At 41.4% G+C, this 14060-nt stretch overlaps 1 long non-coding RNA gene across 1 annotated transcript in view; it reads left to right on the plus strand.

The window, feature by feature from the left end:
* LOC116376143 (uncharacterized) overlaps positions 1–14060 on the plus strand; it is a 46321-nt gene that overhangs the window by 18972 nt on the left and 13289 nt on the right. Inside the window, exons 2-3 of the long non-coding RNA XR_004211530.1 lie at positions 359–479; positions 8805–8941. This is a non-coding gene — a long non-coding RNA (uncharacterized LOC116376143). The remainder of the gene's footprint in view (positions 1–358; positions 480–8804; positions 8942–14060) is intronic.

Consider the following 14060-nt stretch of genomic DNA (forward strand, 5'->3'; position numbering starts at 1 on the left):
TAGGATAATCTTTTTTCATTCCCTTTACATTTGCACATACTGTACATATATTTTTTCCATTGTGTTATTGACTGTATGTCTGTTTATGTGTATCTCTGTGTTGTTGTTTTTGTCGCACTGCTTTGCTTTATCTTGGCCAGGTCGCAGTTGTAAATGAGAACTTGTTGTCAACTGGCCTACCTGGTTAAATGAAGGTGGAATACAATCAATATGGATAATAATGATGCTTGAGCAGTTAATTGCGTCACTTTTTATAGCACCAATGTTAATTATATCATGCTGTTACTGGTCCATGCTTATTCTTCCCATATTTTCTGTCTCTCTCTCTCTTTTTTCTGTGTCCTCCTTGGTTCCACAGCAACCGACTGGCGCCTAGCAATCATGACCGGATACAGCGTCTGAGGTTTGATTTCCAGCAGGCCAGAGGAGATGAGAATCCTGACAACCGATGACGCACATATAGCTTCGAACAGCCCTGGGTGAGTGTCTAACAACCTGCAGTACAGACCTACGCATTAACCACAACAACCAGCAAAACCCAACCCGACCCAGCTCATTGATTCATGGACCTCCACACTAACCCTAACCCAAACCAGCCTCCAGCATAACCTAGGCCAACTCCCTAGCTCAACGCTGCACAGACCTCCACACTAAACCTAACTACGAGCCAAGCCCAACCTAATCCAACCAACCCAACAGCTTCTTCTGCACCTGGCTGCTTACCTACCTACCTACCTACCTACCTGCCTACAGTGATGCAAACCTTACCAAGTGACACTAGAACATATCTATTATATGGCCCTGCTGGTTATCTATGAATGTTTGAAAATCTTGAAGAATGATATGGCCTTAATGTACTCAATCTCCACTGGTTACAGCCAGAAGAGGACCGGCCATCCCCCAGAGCCTGGTTAATTTCTAGGTTTCTTCCTAGGTTCCTGCCTTTCTAGGGAGTTTTCCCCAGCCACATTGCTTCTACTGTACATCTGCATTGCCTAATCTTTGGGGGTTTTGTATAAGCACTTTGTGAAATCTGCTGATGTAAAAAAGTGCTTGTAAATAAATGTGAGTGATTGATCTACAGTTTCAAAATTGGTGCTTATAACCTTACAAGCCTTTTACAGGACCTTATTTCAAATCCCCTGCTGTGACCTCTGACCTGGAAGTATTACTAATTATTAAAGTACCCATCTTACTTTTCATGGCTTCTTGGGAAATAGTCTATGAAACATTTGGAGGATGATTGAATGAAAGGAGATGAGATGAGTTTACAGTGACAGTGAATATTCAGAACGATGAGACAAATTGAGAGAGAAATGTTAAAATTGCTTCCTTTCCTTCTTCGTCAGAGTTAACGAAGAGAAATGTTTTATTAGATTATAAGGGACATTTTTTTTGTTTTTCTGTCTCTAATAGATTAATCTTGAACTGCAATGGGACATATCTTTATTTGAATTCGCTAAGTTTAATCAGTCTTTCCTTTCGTCGTGTAGATATGGCTTATCTTCTATCTTTCCTCCTGCTGCGTGTGAAAGGTTGGTAGCTATTTCTAGAGTTTCGGTTGCTTAAATATATTTAGTTTGATTTCCAACAAATGTTTTGTGGTATTTTTGTGCTGATTCACAAGGTAAGAAAACATTATTCATCTTGCCATCCTTATCTTGCAAAGCAAACATTCCTCAACATTAAAATAGTGAATGTGTTTGTTGATTAGCTCTTATACTGATTACAATGATAACAGCTCTTGCAATGTTTTCCTTGTCAGTCTATTAGTAGTTTGCATCCAAAGGTCATATTCATGATTTAACTCTGATCAAAGAACACAAAGGATGCTTCCCAAATGGGACCCTATTCCCTATATAGTGCACTTTTGACAAGAGCCTTGTGGGAAAATGGAGGCCCTATTGGCCCTGGTCAAAAGTAGTGCACTATAAAAGGAATAGGGTGCTATTTGGGATGCAATCAGAATATACATCCTGTCAGAGCCAGCATGGTGGTAACTGAGTCATCAGGTCAAAGGTCAAATAGCTGTGTATATTTGCGATGTAATGGTTTGAGACAGACATGGCTGCTTGTCCTCTGACTTCCTGTGAAAAGATGGACAGGCTAATTGCCATGTGGAAGAGAACCATTTCCTCAATTACGGGTCAACATGTTGAATCCTGGTTAAAATACTTGGCCTTCTTTTCTCTCTCATAGGACCAATATTTCTCACTGGAGATTTTCAATCTTACCATTCCTAATTTGTGACTAGAGTTGGCTTGAGACAAAGCACTGCTATGACTCTAATTGCCATATTTGCATTGCTCTCATTGTTTAACGCAGGAAGTGAACCATTGTCTTTCCAGTCCAGACAAGCTAGTTTGCTCACGGTCAGTTGTAACACCATTCTCCTCACACATCCTATAATACCCATAGAGAAGTCAAACGGTCTCGGTTTACCATAGCTTTACCATAGCTTAGCTTTAGTGTTAAAAAAAAGTAAAATGGTCTATTTCTACCGTAGCTTAGCCTCAGTGTTTGCCTTATTGAATGATCAAAGCCCTTTAGCTTTTTTTAATGGTGTCACATTGTCTCTCCTGTTATGTGAAGCGAAGGAAAATTTTACTATTTACACAGAGACTCCCAAACGGCACTGTATTCCCTATATAGTGCTCTAACAGCCCTATTGGCCTTGGTAGAAAGTAGTGCCCTAAATAGGGAATAGGGGTGATATTTGGGACACAGATGAGCAGTCTGAGGGAGGAAGGTCACAAAGAGCCTAATTGTTCTTGATTGTTTATATTGTTGAAAGTCTCCCATTATTCCTCTGTAATAATATAGAGGCGATACCAGGAGTAATGTGGGCTACTTTATTCATGATATTTTATGTCCTTTTGTCACAATAACATCAATTCACACTGACATAACTGGTTGAGGGAGATGTTAGGAAATTAACTATTTGGACTTTGATAAGGGATATTACATACATGTCTAATATAAAGTATTGACTGTATAGCCCATGGGGATGTGTGAAACTTACTCATCAGCCTGCGAGAGCAAATAGCTAGGTTTTCATGTGAGACTGACTGGTAAGACGCTTCAAGGGGGGTGGACACGTGTGCAAGCAATGCAGAGGTCCCGAGTTTGCGCCAGGTATTGGCAAAATTGGGAAAAAAGTGGTAATCGCTAAGCAAGCAGCCTAAAGTCCTTTACACCTGCGTGGTGTAGAAGCTGTTGAAATATTGTTACCATAGACATACAGTGCCAATCAAAAGTTTGGACACGCCTACTCATTCAAGGGTTTTTCTTTATTTTCACTATTTTCTAACATTGTGGAATAATAGTGAAGACATCAAAACTATGAAATAACACATATGGAATCATGTAGTAACTAAAAAGTGTTAAATAAATCAAAATATATTTAGTATTTGAGATTCTTCAAAGCAGCCCCCCTTTGCCTTGATGACAGCTTTGCATACTCTTGGCATTCTCTCAACCAGGTCCATGGGGTAGTCACTTGGAATGCATTTCAATTAACAGGTGTGCCTTGTTAAATTTTAATTTGTGGAATTTTTTTCCTTCTTAGTGCGTTTGAGCCAATCCGTTGTGTTGTGACAATTTAGGAGTGGCATACAGAAGATATCCCTATTTGTTAAAAGACCAAGTCCATGCTATGGCAAGAACAGCTCAATACGCCTAGAGAAATGACAGTCCATCATCACTTTAAGACATGAAGGTCAGTCAATAAGGAACATTTCAAGAACTTTGATAGTTTCTTCAAGTGCAGTCGCAAAAAACCATCAACCACTATGATGATACTGGCTCTCATGAGGACCGCCACAGGAAAGGAAGACCCAGAGTTACCTCTGCTGCAGAGGATACGTTCATAAGAGTTACCACCCTCAGATTGCAGCCCAAATAAATGCTTCACAGAGTTAAAGTAACAGACACATCTCAACATCAAATGTTCAGAGGAGACTGCATAAATCAGTCCTTCATTGTCAAATTTCTGCAAAGAAACCACTGCTAAAGGACACCAAGAGACTTGCTTGGGCCACGAAACATGAGCAATGGACATTAGACCGGTGGAAATCTGTCCTTTGGTCTGTGATGAGTCCAAATGTGAGATTTTTGGTTCCAACTACTGTGTCTTTGTGAGACGCAGAGTTGGTGAATGGATGATCTCCCCATGGCTCCCACCATGAAGCATGGAGGAGGAGGTGTGATGGTGTAGGGGTGCTTTGCTGGTGACACTGTCTGTAATTTATTTAGAATTCAAGGCACACTTAACCAGCATGGCTACCACAGCATTCTGCAGCGATACGCCACCCCATCTGGTTTGCACTTAGTCCCACTATCAGTTGATTTTCTCTCAGGACAATGACCCAAAACACACTTCCAGGCTGTGTATGGGCTATTTGACCGCGGAGAGTGATGCATCAGCTGCATCAGATGATCTGGCCTCCACAATCACCAGACCGCAACCCAATTGAGATGGTTTGGAATGAGTTGGACACAGAGTGAAGGAAAATCAGCCAACAAGTGCTCAGCACATGTGGGAACAACTTTAAGACAGTTGAAAAAGCATTCCAGGTGAAACTGGTTGATAGAATGCCAAGAGCGTGCAAAGCTGTCCTCAAGGCAAAGGATGGCTACTTTGAAGAATCTAAAATTGTAAATATATGTTGATATGTTTTACACTCTTTTTGTTACTACATGATTCCATATGTGTTATTTCATGGTTTTGACATCTTCATTATTGTTCTACAATGTACAAACTAGTGAAAATAAAGGCAAACCCTTGAATGAGAAGGTATGTCCAAACTTTTGAAAGGTACTATATGTGTTTAGATACATCATTGATTGTAATGTAAATAATGATGCGTGTTGTGGCCAGTGGACAATATTCTCACTTTGTCTCACCAAACCAACACAGGGTCTTGATCAGCGGTAGGCTTCAGATTCAGACAGAAAGATCTAGACGTCACCTTATTGCCCTTGTTCTACCCCCTGTCCCTGCGAAAACAAAACAGGTTGGATTGTTATGTTAACTTGTTAATGTTTATTTTGTGGTGGTGTTGTATACTGAAATAAGCCCTAGTTAATCGTCTCTTCAGGCACTGATGTTGCACTGAGTCATACCAGAGAAAGATGTTGCACTGAGTCATACCAGAGAAAGATGTTGCACTGAGTCATACCAGAGAAAGATGTTGCACTGAGTCATACCAGAGAAAGATGTTGCACTGAGTCATACCAGAGAAAGATGTTGCACTGAGTCATACCAGAGAAAGAGAGAGCGAGATACTACAGATGTTCAGGCAGTTTTCGCGAAACAATACAGGAGAATATAACAAATGAATCTAACCAAATACAATGCAGTTACACAACAAAAGAAGATATGAAGTTGATAAGAGAGAAAAAAGGAGAGAGAGACAGAGACAGACAGGAAAACAGACAGGAAGACCGACAGAGTGAGTATGTTTTTAAAGGTGCGTTGGCCGGTTTTGGCCCAGATCTCTACTGAGAGCAAATTGAACTGAGGTATCTCTGCTCTGCTGTGTCTGACTCTCTCTCCTGAGAACCCTGCCTCAGGCTCTATAACGAGAATGTTCAGGTTAGAACCTTGACTCCCTCAGCCTTCTATAATAGAATAATGATGGTAATGCACAGCCCATGCCTAGGCTGTCTGGCTGACACACAACCTGAACCAATTCACACAATACCCAGTCTTGTTTTCTCTCCCTCCCACATCATAGTGCAGATTCCTTCTGAGAGGGAATTTCCAGATGTTCATCATAACAAACCGCACACATTTTCCAGAGGGTTACCTCTCTCTTAAGCAATAAATTAAATCGTTGTTGGGTGGGAGAGATAGATTGTGTCCCGAATGGCACCCTATTCATTATGTAGTGCACTACTTTTGGCTAGAGCCATATGGACCCTGTGCACTATATAGGGAATAGGGTGCCATTTGAGACATAGCCATAGAGAAGGGAAGGCATGACCACACAGAACAGAAAAGTGTTCTACCATTATACTGGTACTTGGATCAAAAAAACACCACCGGCTCCTATTAAAACCCTTATACGTATATGTGAATTCCTTTGTTTTCCAATCAATCTGCCTGTACCTACAAGGCTACAAACTCAGTCACCATAGAAGCAGTACAGAAAATCCAGAATATTTATTCTGAAAGCAAGAGAAATAAACAGCATATGCATGTTAAACTCAATTCAATTTAATCATGTGAAGTGTAAGCCCTTTATAAGTGCAGCAACTTGACTTGGTTGGGGTCAGGGCTAAGACAGTTTATAATCATAGTACAACTCTGTGCTGTGTTGTGTGGCAGTGCATCAACTAAAATGTTGCATAAACCCAAGCACAGCCACGCTCTTTGCAGGGAACAATATAGGGATTTTGTTCTAGTTTCTAAACATTGGAGGTGCTTGAAATCTGACATCTGGACACAAAAGAAGCCACTTCCCATTTGTGTTGAACTCTGGTTGAGGAAGTGGTGGACCACACGGAGCGCTCTGCAGAAGGAACTGTAGCCTGGAGCAGCACACCCCTCCTCACCTCAAATAGACTAGGCCTGCTGTTAATAAATTCGCAGGAATTGGATCTGTGTGAAACAGTTTAAAGGGGAGTGGAGTCATTATCCATTATCCAACTGAGGTTTTGTCCGCCCAGGCCTAGCCTTGTCTTTTAATACTGTCTGTCTTTGGCTACATCCCAAATGGCAACCTATTCCCTATTTACTGCACCACTTTTGACTGGAGCCCTATGGGCCTTGATCAAAAGCAATGCACTATATAGGAAATATGATGCCATTTGGGACACACCCTCTGCCTTTATGTGGAGCAGTCAAGTACATTAGCAGGGAAATGCATTTGATATGACTGTTTGTGTAAGGTGGAGCAGAGCTCTGGAAGTGATTGTCTATTCTATGGGGTAAACCGTGCATGCGTCCCATAGGGCTCTGGTCAATAGTAGCACACTATTTTGGGAGTCGGGTGCCATTTAGAAAGAAGCCAGTGTTGGGGAGGAAGCCTCATATGGATGCATTTTTAAAATGTTACCTTTATTTAACCAGGCAAGTCAGTTAAGAACAATTTTGTATTTTCAATGACGGCCTAGGAACAGTGGGTTAACTGCGTTGTTCAGGGGCCTTGTCAGCTTGGGGAATCGATCTTGCAACCTTTCAGTTACTAGTCCAACGCTCTAACCACTTAGGCTACGCATTGCTTTGATAGTTGAGATGGGGTTGGGATATAGCGCTATGATTGTAACTACTAGACTCTGGATGTTTCTGTGAGGTCAGCGGTCCAACACTCTCTCCTCTTTCTCTCCACATGTTTTCATGTTTTTTTTTATTGTTGATAGCTGCTCATCATTTTTTATAATTATGTCTCAATCGTTCTTGTGTTTTAACAGGTGGTATAAGACATGTTCAGGCTAGGAAAGGCTATTGTATAGGCAACGTTTTTTATTGCTTTTGAATAAAAATGAACATGGACAACTTTTGATTAGATTTTGACAACTTTCAGGTTTTATAAGGCATTTATAAGGCAGAAGAACAGTGAATAATCAGATTGTCCTTCCTAGCTAATGGTATAACTCTGACTGATGTTGTCTCCCAGACATTTCTCTTACCTTCTCTAACATGGCGTCATCAGCGAAGTCCCAAATGGCTCCATGTTCCCTATCTAGTGCACACAATTGGTACACTGTATAGGAAATAGGGTGTCATTTGTGACGCAGACATACACTACTATAGTGAGACCTGAGTGTCCTACAATAAGAAACCTGAATTCAGGAACCTAGCACTTGTTGCATTTACATTAAAAGTTGAATTCTTTCTGCATACCTAATTATTTTCTCGTCCTTCGCTTTTGGCCCAATTAAATTATTTCACATTTCCCTTGAAGTTAACCTGATACTCGTTTATGTGTTCAAGCGTTTTTGAGTGGAGGGAGATTTGTTATTTCAGGGAAGACTGAAACATTGAGCTCAATCCATTGACACAGGTGTAATAGCATTAGTTCTTACCTCCTTGAGCTTGGGGAGAGGTTGGTGTGATTTCTGACTAATTGGCCTGTTTGGCTGTTGTTGCAGCTGTCCACGTGGAAGACTGCAGCAGACATTAGACATTTTATACACAATACAACAGTCTCTTGATGATACAGTACCTATACTGACAGCATATTCCCCATAAGACGCGTATCCGCCAAAGCCTTTTATAGATAAATAAGCACTCAAGTCAACAGTGCCTCTGACACCTCCTCCAAAGGTACACGCACTTACATGGCTCTACTGCTAATAGGCTTGTCGTGTTTTTTTTAATCCGCTAGTTCGTTAGTGATGGGTTTAGTGCTGGGTGCGTGAGTGCCTGCGTGCGTGCACGTACTTGTGCGTGTGTGATGATGATTATTCCACTCTGATGACTGCACACAACAGAACCACATCCTCGTCTGAATCGGGTGGTCAAGGTGTCCAGCTACCAGCTAAAGCATGTACATACTGGTGGTACCATTAAGGATCTCCACTCTGGGTCAAGGGCATGTGGGCTAGACTAATGACAGGCGAGTCTCCTGCAGGGTCAGAGGGGCAGGCGTTTGCTTCATTAACACCTACAACCATCCACTAACATCCTCCAAATAACCCCATGCACATGAGAAACCTGGCATCCCTCATACACTCGTCTTGTTAATAGAACTACACAATGCATTTGTACTGGGCTTTAATTGAGGGTTTCACTGTGTATACAGAATTTCTAATCATTGTGTAAATGTGCAATATGTGTGACGGGATGTGTGTTTCAGGCTAACTCAGGGATGTACACCCCAACCGGACGCCACTCTGTGTCTGTGGAGTTATAGGTGCAGAGGCAGAGACAGAGACAAGATGAGATAAAAGACTCATTCACACAGGCCCAAAGGCAGTACAGCTCCCTACCATGGTAAGACAAGCTATCGATATCTCTCTCTTTCTCGATGTCTCTCTCTTTCTCTTTTCACATCTTCTGTGTTTCTTGTTATCTAAGAATTTTGCTCAAACCTACAAAGTCAAACATTTCAAATCCACACTTTACTTATCTTATCTCTATACAATTTTATATGATTTTGGGCAAACGCTTTGAATGCAATCATTTAATACAAACACAAGAAATGCTCTACTTTTGTCTTTAGTTAGTGTTGACCAGAGGGAAAATGAGTGTGTCACATGGTAATCAACATTTTCTTCGACCCTCAGTCTAATAACGAGTAGCTGTAAAATTAAAAATTTAAAAATTAAATCATAACCTCCTCCTTCATCTTTCACTGCTTCAGTCACTATAGGGTTCCGAGTGGTAGCTGCATTACTTCATCTCCTTTTCAAATATTTTGCATATTTGTCAGAAATGTCAATAAAGCTTACAGTATCTGTGATAATCTGGGAGCCCTCGAGCCCACTTTGATATCAGTGTTTGCCTTCCCAGCTGTCTCTCTGTGATGAGTTTAATATTGAACTGCATACCCTCTCAAATCACACACTTTTCTAATCGCTCTCAGTCAAATGCAAATCAAACAGCCAATGGATGGAGGGACGCTGGCATGATAGAAAGCTTCCTCATCTTAAGCTTTACATACTTAAAGAAAAAAGCTAATCTTAACTGAGGGCAACTACTGATACATTTTGACTGACTGTTGGTTTGAGCTGATTTATTTCCACTTTCCTACATTATAAACTATTTTCTCCTCCCCTCCTCCCTCTATTTTCTGTGCTGAAGGCAATAAGCCAAAGTTAGTGACTGTATCATGAAATCTTTTTTAAACATGGAGAATGTGAAAGTGAAAGCTGATATACAGCTGAAGTCGGAAGTTTACAAACACCTTAGCCAAATACATTTAAACTCAGTTTTTCACAATTCCTGACATTTAATCCTAGTAAATATGCCCTGTCTTAGGTCAGTTAGGATCACCACTTCATTTTATGAATGAGGAATGTCAGCATAATAGTAGAGTGATTTATTTCAGCTTTTATTTCTTTCATCACTTTCCCAGTGGGTCAGACATTTACATACACTCAATTAGTATTTGGTAGCATTGCCTTTACATTGTGTAACTTGGGTCAAACGTTTCAGGTAGCCTTCCACAAGCTTCCCACAATAAGTTGGGTGAATTTTGGCCCAATCCTCCTGACAGAGCTGGTGTAACTGAGTCAGGTTTGTAGGCCTCCTTGGTCACACACGCTTTTTCAGTTCTGCTCACACATTTTCTATAGGATTGAGGTCAGGGCTTTGTGATGGCCACTCCAATACCTTAACTTGTTGTCCTTAGGCCATTTTGCCACAACTTTGGAAGTATGCTTTGGGTCATTGTCCATTTGGAAGACCCATTTGTGACCAAGCTTTAACTTCCTGACTGATGTCTTGAGATGTTGCTTCAATATATCTACATATTTTTCCCCCCTCATGATGCCATCTATTTCGTGAAGTGCACCAGTCCGTCCTGCAGCAATGCACCCCCACAACATGATGCTGCCTTCCCCGTGCTTCACGGTTGGGATGGTGTTCGGCTTGCAAGTCCCCCTTTTTCCTCCAAACATAACGATGGACATTATGGCCAAACAGTTGTATTTTTGTTTCATCAGACCAGAGGACATTTCTCCAAAAAGTATGATCTTTGTCCCCATGTGCAGTTGCAAACCGTAGTCTGCCTTTTTTATGGCGGTTTTGGAGCAGTGGCTTCTTCCTTGCTGAGCGGTCTTTCAGGTTATGTCACTATAGGACTCGTTTTACTGTGGATATAGATACTTTTGTACCTGTATCCTCCAGCATCTTCACAAGGTCCTTTGCTGTTCTGGGATTGATTTGCACTTTTCGCACCAAAGTAAGTTCATCTCTAGCAGACAGAACATGTCTCCTTCCTAAAAGGTATGATGGCAGCGTAGTCTCATTGTGTTTATACTTGCGTACTGTTGTTTGTACAGATGCATGTGGTACCTTCAGGCATTTGGAAATTACTCCCAAGGATGAACCAGACTTGTGAAGGTCTAAATTTTTTAAATTTTGTATTGGCTAATTTATTTTGCTTTTCCCATGATATCAAGCAAAGAGGCACTGAGTTTGAAGGTAGGCCTTGAAATACATTCACAGGGACACCTCCAATTGATGTCAATTAGCCTATCAGAATCTTCTAAAGCCATGACATCATTTTCTGGAATTTTCCAAGCTGGTTAAAGGCACACTTAGTGTATGTAAACTTCTGACCCACTGGAATTGTGATGCAGTGAAATAATCTGTCTATACACAATTGTTGGAAACATTTCTTGTGTCATGCACAAAGTTTATGTCCTAACCGACTTTCCAAAACTATAGTTTGTTAACAAGAAATTTGTGGAGTGGTTGAAAAACGAGTTTTAATGACTCCAACCTAAGTGTACATAAACCTCCGACTTTATTTAGCTTTCTCTGTATCAAATTGTGTTCTTTAGGTAATTGCTACATGGCCCTTTTTTAAACAATGACAGACCAGACCTATATGTGTGGAATCCTGATTTCATTGGCCAGAGAGAAATTGCTATCTTAGTCTCTGGAGACATCCATTTCTAGAACCAGTCATAGGAAGCATGGGTCTACTCAAATAACACCCATTTAAACACACTGCTACGAACATAGATGGGGATCTTAGGCGGTCACTCTTGGGTCGATTAATACATGTCCCTGTCCATGACTATGGATTTGTGGTCCAGACACAGACGCACCAATCAATATGTGCATTGGCATGTTGACCAATTTCCTTCACAGTTGTTTAAAACAGAAATGTTATTTGACTTTTGGTGGCAGCAAGTGGGATTTCTTTGCTATACCTACTGTACATTGACCAATCCATATGTTTCTTTCATAGTTATTTCAGTTAAAACAAAAATAAGTTATATTTGACATGACTATTCCTTCCCCCTAACCTGAGTTCTACATAGTTTCTCTAGGGAAAGATCTTCTCTCCTGAGGGAAATCATCAGACCATGTCCTTTGATATGCATTCCTCCAATAATCTCATAGCATATTTCAGCCGGGGTCATCTCGGGGTTGACCTTTGACCCTGAGTAGGATCATTGTAGAAAATATCAGGATTCACACGGATACTCATTAGGAAGTCAAGTCCCATAATACCCACAATCTTCCAATCCTCCCTTCTCCTCTTCCCTGTGTATGACTTTAAAATTCCAGTGCAGACCTTTTTATCTCCATGTCAAATCATTTCTGGGTAACAATACAGTACCTGACTGTGATTGTTTTCAATTAAAATTGTAAAAAAATTAACAAAAAAAGCCTTCTTAGCCTCTCTAGGGTATGTGGGACGCGTCCCACCGGGCCAACATCCAGTGAGATTGCAGAGCGTCAAATTCAAATACAGAAATACTCATTATAAAAATTCAGAAAATATGCTATTTTACATATGTTTAAAGATGAACTTCTTGTGACTCCAACCACGTTGTCAATCCTAGTTGGATTTTCCTCAGGTTTATGTGCATATTCTAGCTTCTGGGCCTGAGAAATAGGCAGTTTAATTTGGGTACTGTCACGACTCCTACCGAAGGTGGCTCCCCTTCCTGTTCGGGTGGCGCTCGGCAGTCGTCGTCAGCAGCCTACTAGCTGCCACTGATCCCTTTTCCCCTTTCTGTTTATAGGTTTCACCTGTTTGTGTTTTAGGCTGATTCGTCTGGCTTTATTTACCAGCAGGCCTGCTGCTGCCAGGCGGGCCTGCTGGTTGTGCGGAATTGTTTGGTGTACTTGTGTGCACGTCTGTGAGTTACAGTTTTCCCATTTTCGTGGGATTTGCTGGACTGTTTAAGTCCCCCGTGTTTGGGGCATTTGTTTTGGTGTGCGCCCTGTGTTTCGTTGGGTTCAAATCAAATTTTATTTGTCACATACACATGGTTAGCAGATGTTAGTGCGAGTGTAGCGAAATGCTTGTGCTTCTAGTTCCGACAATGCAGTAATAACCAACAAGTAATCTAGCTAACAATTCCAAAACTACTACCTTATAGACACAAGTGTAAGGGGATAAAGAATATGTACATAAAGATATATGAATGAGTGATGGTACAGAGCGGCATAGGCAAGATACAGTAGATGGTATTGAGTACAGTATATACATATGAGATGAGTATGTAAACAAAGTGGCATAGTTAAAGTGGCTAATGATACATGTATTACATAAAGATGCAGTAGATGATATAGAGTACAGTATATACGTATACATATGAGATTAATAATGTAGGGTATGTAAACATTATATTAGGTAGCATTGTTTAAAGTGGCTAGTGATATATTTTATCAATTCCCATTATTAAAGTGGCTGGAGTTGAGTCAGTGTGTTGGCAGCAGCCACTCAATGTTAGTGGTGGCTGTTTAACAGTCTGATGGCCTTGAGATAGAAGCTGTTTTTCAGTCTCTCGGTCCCAGCTTTGATGCACCTGTACTGACCTCGTCTTCTGGGTGATAGCGGGGTGAACAGGCAGTGGCTCGGGTGGTTGCTGTCCTTGATGATCTTTATGGGCTTCCTGTGACATCGGGTGGTGTAGGTGTCCTGGAGGGCAGGTAGTTTTCCCCCGGTGATGCGTTGTGCAGACGTCACTACCCTCTGGAGAGCCTTACGGTTGTGGGCGGAGCAGTTGCCGTACCAGGCGGTGATACCGACAGGATGCTCTCGATTGTGCACCTGTAGAAGTTTGTGAGTGCTTTTGGTGACAAGCCGAATTTCTTCAGCCTCCTGAGGTTGAAGAGGCGCTGCTGCGCCTTCTTCACGATGCTGTCTGTGTGGGTGGACCAATTCAGTTTGTCTGTGATGTGTACGCCGAGGAACTTAAAACTTACTACCCTCTCCACTACTGTTCCATCGATGTGGATAGGGGGGTGTTCCCTCTGCTGTTTCCTGAAGTCCACAATCATCTCCTTAGTTTTGTTGATGTTGAGTGTGAGGTTATTTTCCTGACACCACACTCCGAGGGCCCTCACCTCCTCCCTGTAGGCCGTCTCGTCGTTGTTGGTAATCAAGCCTACCACTGTTGTGTTGTCCGCCAACTTGATGATT

The sequence above is a fragment of the Oncorhynchus kisutch genome, linkage group LG11, assembly GCF_002021735.2.
Source record: "Oncorhynchus kisutch isolate 150728-3 linkage group LG11, Okis_V2, whole genome shotgun sequence".
NCBI lineage: Eukaryota > Metazoa > Chordata > Actinopteri > Salmoniformes > Salmonidae > Oncorhynchus > Oncorhynchus kisutch.